Source organism: Diadema antillarum, unplaced genomic scaffold, assembly GCF_040938485.1.
Source record: "Diadema antillarum isolate AM-2024a unplaced genomic scaffold, OU_Dant_1.0 seq00001558_RagTag, whole genome shotgun sequence".
Taxonomy (NCBI): Eukaryota; Metazoa; Echinodermata; class Echinoidea; order Diadematoida; family Diadematidae; genus Diadema; species Diadema antillarum.
The window spans coordinates 1,511,648-1,520,200 of NW_027272284.1; positions in this window are offsets into that span (position 1 = coordinate 1,511,648).

Here is an 8,553-nt window from a genome sequence, read left to right on the forward strand (position 1 = left end):
CACATGAAACATAGCACAAAAAAAAATGATATGCTTGCTGAAAATGTTTGGCACTGTACTGATGTATATTACTGAGTACATTCGATGTTAACTGGTAAATGTGTCAAGAATAAGGACAATCAAAAGAAAACCTGAGCTAGTGTTTGAGCAGCTATTGAGCACTTGCCTCCTTGCCCACTTTGACTTTTGTATATAAAAGTACAGCATTTTGTCGAAATTGCACATCAAGATTTCTATATTGTGCATTGTATGAGGATTGATAATGATGCATGAGTAATGACGGTACTGCACACAAGTCTGTGGAATGTGTAAATATGATGAATCAGTCTACTATAGATTCTTCATATTCCCTAATACACAGATATACAAATGACTGATAAAGATATTATTTGTAAGTTCAGAACTGTTTTCCACAGCAGAGGAGAAGTTGACATTGTAACAATTTCTGAATATTAACAAATAGCTACATTGGTACAACCCTATTTACCTTGTCTCTGAATTGATTACAAATGTACGTTTGGTACAAGAATGAGATTGAAAGAGCATAGGCCTATTGCTAAGATATTTTCCACAAGTTAAGCTGTATATACAGTGTACATGATTCTAGTGCAGCAAGAAATGTAGTTTCTGTGGAGTTATTTGACACCTTTCAAGCAGCCACTGAGCGGAACAACTAAATTTTTCTTGATATATCTACTTTGAAGGTAAACAAATGACAAAAAGTACAAATTGTAAGTACAAGAGTGAAAAAAAAAATGCTGCAGTATTATAGTTAATACTTGTGTGTCTTCCATCCATGAAAACATTTGTGAGGTGATGAGCTTTGTGAAAAGTTGTCCAAATGACTTCGGTTTGTAGCATCACTATCACTAGAAGATGAGAAGCATGAACGAATTGCTAAGTAAAAGATCAATAAACATGTGCCATTGTTGGAAGCAAACTTAAATATCAATCAGTGTTATTAGATGTTGATAATAATTCATATTTTAATGGTCTTTTGTTGTGTCATTGAATATTATGGTATCAATCATCAGTTAACTTGTTTCTGAGCTATGACTAATGCTGCACGATGTGGGAAAGTGAATAAACACATACTGCAAGGGAGACCGAGATATGTGTTGATTCTGTGAGGGTTGGTGAATCGCTGTTTGTCAAGCGACGGCAGAGGGCGTTTTTCTACTAGTGGACAATAACATACGGCACTGTTGATCAACTCGCTGCCTTGCTGTTCTTTGAAGTGGGTTATCCTATACATTACATGTACTTTGCACACTCTTTGCGGATGTGAAGTTCACATATATCTAAGGGATGTTTTGCATTTGGTTTTTTTTTTTTTTTTTGCAGATGAAATATGTTTAAGATTATGTCAGTGTAATGCTGTCAGATGTCAGATGTGAAGTCAGATATGATGACTTTTTATATTTCCATATAACAAATAGTTTTACTGTCAATGTGGTATTGTCATGAACAGAACAGAGTGGAGGTCCATAGTCACTAACCTTCAGACTGAAGACATTACTTAAAAATTAAGCATGTTCATACAGTGTATTGCCATTGAAATTGTACACTATAGTGTATGTTCATTTTCATTAGCAGTATTTGTTTAAGTGTAGGCATCGCCTTCAAACACTTGGTGACCGACACATAATTTTGTATGTGAAACTGTAATTTGTAATTGTAATGAGTAAATTACAGTTATTTGTAACTGTTTGTTACTTGGAATTTGAAACTGTTTTCAGTTTAACACGTGTATAATTGATATGACCAGTCATGCATGTATCATTGAATGGAAGATTAAGTATGTAAAATGATGGGGCATGGTACATGGTGTTGTATGGCCCTCCTCATCTTATGTACTGTGTGTACAGTTTTAGAATTTCAAAACCCAATATGAACAAGCAAAATTTATCAGTTGTATTTGACTTAGACAGTGTAAGGTAAGCTGAGTCAGGTTGATTATCAACTGATTACCGCAGGGCCTATACACTGTACATTGTATTGGTATACTCTCATGAAGAAAACTTAAAAACCCTTTTCTTGATGTGCTCTGATATGAGATAGTAAATGCCCCCTGGTGTTTTTGACACTTTTCCATACATTGCGTTTCATACATAATACAGAATCTTTAAAGCTTTCTTTTCAATCATGAAATCCTACGTAATGACCAGCATATACACAGAATAGCATGTAACTACACAACATTAGGTAGTGGTGTTTTTAAGTTTAGATTTGAGGGTTACTGTATATTCTGTATGCACATAATTTGAATGGTATACATTTGTATATTGTTTTAATTAATTTGTTGTCAAAACGTAACTGAAATATTCCACTATCATTAATCCATATATGGTGCACATAGGACGATGTGTCATCTCTGGGTAAGGTTTACTATATCTGTGATTTTATGCAAACTATTTTACCCAGGGGACATGACCATTTTGATTATGTATTCGTAAGACAGAATCTAAGTGACGCATCTCAGTACGCAATTCATCATACGTTTTACAGACAAATACAATAGTCAAGGCGCTATTTCCTGTACGGGGCTTAATTAAGGAGTTCGTTCAACCCACCCCGCAGAAAAGGTTTGACCAGACAGGGTGGTAGATGGGACCTCCATGAACATCCCCAGGTAGTATGTGATTCCAAATTGTGGTGTCAGTAGAATTTTACTGGCCACTTTTCATCATTTTTTGTTGGAATAAACGTAAAAGAGTCTGCGCACGCAAAGACTACTACAAGCACCACTTGCGCTGCTACAGGCGCCAGTGCCAGTAGTCTTAGCGCACACATACTTTTTCTTCGACAAACAAGGCTTTTGCCTGCAAACTAACTTTTCAGGCCAAGCTGAGGTCAGTGTAGTGCAGTTTCTAGCCGTTTTTATTTCGTCTTTATTTCTCCGAGTTAAGGCAAGCAGAGTGAGAGCGCATACCTAGTGATTACGACGCCCGAATCGCAATCACTGGGTATGTGCCCTCATTAGGCTTAGGGCAATACAGCGGGCTTCTGCACAATACACAAGTTGCAACTCAGAGAAATAAAGATGAAATAAAAACGACTAGAAATTAAGACTAGAGTCAATAACGCTTGTCGCTATTGGGGCACTGAACATGACAAACAGTATTACTTATCACAGCTTTTGCATTTATTTCATGAAGAATTCATCAAAAATGCATAAAACTATATACATTGTATGTCCATGTTGCTAGAGGTGTCAACAATACAGTGGGATTCATTGTAAGTTATAATATTGTGCATGGTTACCATGGTAACCGGATGCCTACAGGTGATTGGTATACCCCTAAAATGCCTCCTACTGCTGCAAATTTTGATTTTTTTTGTTTATTTTATAGATGCAATAAAAAAAAAAACATTTTAATTGATTATTGTAAAAAAGTTTTCTCCTGTTGCCATGGCAACCAGAATTATCCAATCAGGATTCAGCTGTCAATAACTCAAAAACTAAAGCCCGCAATTTCAAAAAGCTCAATAAGCATGTCCTTCCTTCTGCATAAGTGTACCACATATTATGTGAAGAATATATTGAAACATTCTAAAGTTACAGTAAAAATTTTTAACAAGGCATAATATATAAACAGCCATTGAAAGAAAGATATCATTTTGTAATACAATATAGTAGAATTCCTGAAAAACTTGCATCCGTCGTACTTTCAACACAAATTTGACTGTGTCGAACATAAATATTTGATTCCCTTCTGGCGCGCCATAATAGGCAAATGTAGTTTTTAGTAATGTATAGACACGAATCTCCCTTAAAAATAAAGGGTGAATACAGAGAGCAAAGCCAATTATATTCTAATGTTAGCTCTTTTGAGTATTTACAGAGCGATGGTTATTAGAAACAATCCTGGAAAAGAGCAGAGGAAAGCAATTGACTGTTCATGTTCTTAAAGGAAGTTTTTTTTTCAAGAATGCAGATAAATTCCTTTCTAAAGAAGGAATATACACGTGCGCTGTGCGTACTGTTGTGTTCGCTACATATTGCCAAAAAAATAGAATAAAATGAAAAATCATGATTATGTAAATTTGTATCAAAACGTGCAGTAATGAATTAATGCTAAGGAGAGAATGAGGGAAATATTTTGGGCGCGTCTTTTCCCTTTAATCCAGGTCAATTTTACAGTGTTGAGGTAGGTACTTTCAGATCCGATCTACAATGGGTGATGTGCACGAAAGGCAAAAGAAACAAACCTGTCTAAATTCCAGATATTTTTTTAGGGTTCCCAATCACCTGTAGGCATCCGGTTACCATGGTTACCACGCACAATATTATACCTTATAATGTATCCCATTGTATTGCTGACATCTAGCAACATGGACATAATATAGTTTTATGGCGTTTTGATGAATTCTTCGTGATATCAAATGCAAAAACTGTGATAATTTCTCATTTTCAGTGCCCCAATAGCTACAAGCGTTATTGACTCTCGTCTTTATTTTTAGCCGTTTTTATTTCTTCTTTATTTCTCTGAGTTGAATCATGTGTATTGTGCAGAAGCCCGCTGTTTTGCGCTAAGCCAAGTGAGGGTGCATCAAGTGATTGCGACAAAAAACGGTTCGGGCGTCGCAATCACTGGGTATGCGCTCTCACTCGGCTTGCTTAAACTCGGAGAAATAAAGATGAAATAAAAACGTCTAGAAACTACACTACACCGACAACAGCTTGGCATGAAAAGTTAGTTTGCCGGCAAAAACCCTTGTTTGTCGAAGAAAAAGTCTGTATGCGCAAAGACTACTACACGCACCACTGGCACTGGCGCCTGTAGCAGTGCTAGTGGTGCTGGTAGTAGTCTTTGTGTGCGCAAACTATTTCTCGAAGAATGAGGTCTTGTCGCAACTAAAGTGGCCTGTAAAATTTTATTGATACATGTACCACAATTTGGGATCACATACTACCTAGGGGTGTTCCAGAGGGTCCACCCGACCACCCCATGCAATCAAACCTTTTCTGCGGGGTGGGTTGAACGAAGTCATTTTTTTTTCTGGGTCCCTGCGCCTTGACTACAAGTGTCATTTTCAGCTTCACTCCTACATGTTTTCCATCTTAATGATGAGATTATACACATTGTATTACATGTATTAAAAATGGGCATATTACTACATGGGTACAGCTGATTGCCCATTTGTGGTTGTTCACGTTACATTGATAAATGTTCGTTTAAACTTATTTGCCAAGATTTGTTATTCAATCTTATAGACAATTGGACCCTGTTTTATGAAGAGTTAAAAAATATTTATAGAGTTGATTTCTATGATAAATCCTTTGCATGGCATTCTATGTGTGTTAGAAGGAAATCTAAAATCCATTACATCTTTTGATGAAATAGGGCCCAGGAAATCTATAGAATATGTTTTGAATTGGCTTTACGAGGATTGAAGTTGATCTCTTCTTATGTGGATCATTATTGAGAAGGTTGGTTCAAAAATCATTTGTACAGTGTGTGCACGTACAAAGTATTCCATTGTATGAAAAATCAATGCTGTGCAGGTATGATTTATGTCATTTTCTTATATAAAACCTGTCCGCCATGCTGTTTCTCAAGCCTCGCTTCCATACTGTCAGTTTTTGGTCCTGGTGTATCACGCACACAACAACTCAACTTTATCCCCTTCCACTCCATTATACCTTCTGCAGTTATATCAGAGGTACATTGCTCTATCAGTTGTAAGAAGAAAGAAAGAAAAAGAAATGACTCCTTATCGTTCATCTTGAACCATAAAAAAACGAAAAAAGGTATATTCAGTAATTTTTCTCTTAGGCCTACAAGTAAGGTTATGATGTATGAAAAAAAAAATCACAGCTGTGTAAGAGACAGTCTATCGGATTTTGATGTCAAGTAGAGAATGAAGAGTACAATGCTTGTGGATAGTGACTCGTAATTTTTTTTTTTTTTCAAAATCATTGTACATTCGTAGTGATACACTGTATGACCACGAGTATGGTGTCTCGGTGAGTAACATACGTTACTACTTTAGTGTGGTGGAAAGTCTATTCTTTTCTAGTAGAAATAGACGAAAAGTTATCTAAACGTAGAAAACGGAGATTCACATTAATGGCTTCTGTGGTGTGATCTCAAGTTTGTGATGATCAAGACTGCGGTTAAAAACCAATAAATGTGACATCTGATAGACCTGAATGTGTGATTCCTTGCTTCAAAATTCATTGAATTATCTTTTTCTGGTAGTTGTGGCACATCATACCTGAATAAATACACTGATTCCTTTGCATCTATCATACACATGACACAATTTATTTCGTTATTCACTTCCAACATACTCTGTGCAAAGTATAACATGTACTGTGTAAGCTCTTACTTTCAAGGTGTCATTGACCATAATGACACCGGCACACAGACACTCACAGACACACAAAACGGGGGAAAAAAAAACACCTCATAGAATTAGACTATTATAGTTTTTCACGTTCATTTTCAAACTGTTTTCATTCAACTTAGATTTGTCTTTCAATTTCGTCCCAAGAAATCTAGAATATGCCAATCCTGGTTTCAAACTCGTCTTTTGTTGATCATTTTCGAGTAAAATCTATTCATTTTCAAGTCACAAATTCTCGTCATTTGCAATTCAAATTAGTCCGTCATATTCGCTAAACACATAACAACAAGAGCAATATCATCTTGAAACGATCATTTTTGTCACATTTTCCTTCAAATTCATCTCATATCTTTTCTGCTGTGATTTCTTGGTTATTTCATTTTCCCTGCAATTGTTCTCTTTTTCGACACTTGGGAGTAATATACACACGTGTACCCCACCCCATACACACAAACACACTCACATGCACACATACAAACATAATATACTACATGTACATGTATTCACAGTACGCACGGAGACAATCGCATAAACGAAAACAGTGATCCACGATTTCCAGGCACTTATATGATTAAAACAAAATTAGATGTAAGAAGAAAAAAAAGAAAATCCTTTTTTTCCCCTTTTCCATGTTTAATGAAGTTTGTTTTATACATAAGATGCAATGATATTTATATTAAAACGAAAACTGCTCCACGATGTCCAGGCGCACATGATTAAATACAATTTTACACGTAAGAAAGAAAAATTAAAGACATTTTTCATGTTGAATAAAGTCTCTCTTTTTTTAAAATCTTACATAAGATGCAATAATATTTCACATTAAAACAGGCTTAACCTCTACACTCCTGTACAAACACACCCTATTCAGAGTACACACGTAGTTTAACATGTACTGTCAAACAAACCAAAATAGTTATTCACGATTTCCGGGCACATGATTAAAGATAGCTTAAGAGTTCAAGCCCATTCGAATGTTTAGTAAAATACATTTTTGTCGTGTGTGTGTGCATGTGTAGATGTGTGTTTTGTGTGGGGGTGGTGAGACACACGCATGTATGTTACTCCGAAATGAGGAAAAAGTGTACAGTTGTAGGGGGAAATGAAATAACCAAGAACTACATAGAATAGACATAATCAGAATGATCGACCAAGCAAGAATTTGAAAGTAGGACTTGCGTATTTTAGATTTCTCGGGACGAAATAGAACATAGAATTTATTAAATTGAATGACAAAAGTTTGAAAATAGACTGGAAAATGTATAAAATAGCTATAAGTAGTAATTATCAAATAGTTACAAATTAGCAGTAAAATCCTTGTGACCCAAAGTATGTTAAGTGATGTGACACAGGCGTAACATTTATTTCAACATGAAAATCAATCATTTCATGACCAGATTGTTTACATTAATATCATCCAAATGTCTATCAGTTTGGTACATTTTGATACAAGTTTGTATTTCAGATTTTGAAACACAGGTCTATCACAGTGTTACACAGACTGTATATCTTGCACTGTAGGTGCATTTGAATGCGAGCCTTCCACAGAGAACAATCAAACTACTGCACCCTTTGACTCTCCCGTTACACTGCACTATTCATAAGATGCCAGCACTAAGTAAGTCGGCTAAAATCTTTTGCCTATATAGTGAAGAAAGGAACACAGATGGGATTTTCTCGATCACACAAGCATCAAGGCAAAGAGCTGTTGAAAAACACACAACAGAAACTTGTATTGCCTATATAGCTAATCTACTTTAGCAGCGGACCTTGGGCTTTTGGGAAAACAAAAAATCAGAGACATGAAAGCCAAAGTGAAAAAAAAATCCTTAGTTTAACGATGGGTACATATTTTCAATGACTAATATTAAAGGAAACCAAAACCTAAAGGAAAATGTGGATTAAGTAAAAGCAGCTACATTAGTAGAACACATCAGTGAAAGTTTGAGGAAAATCAGAGAATCGATGCAAAAGTTATTCAGTTTGTAGAATTAATGCTCAATATCTGCAGCTATTCAGTTTCGTTCCAAACTGCATTTTTATTCCTTCGCCACGAAGTGGTGCCGGAGGCATTATGTTTTCGGGCTGTCCGTCAGTCCGTCCTTCCGTCCGTCCGTAATGAATTTTGTGGTCCGCGTAACTAAAAATCTTTTGAGGTATCCTTATGAAACTTGGCATGTATGTGTATCAGGGAGTGAA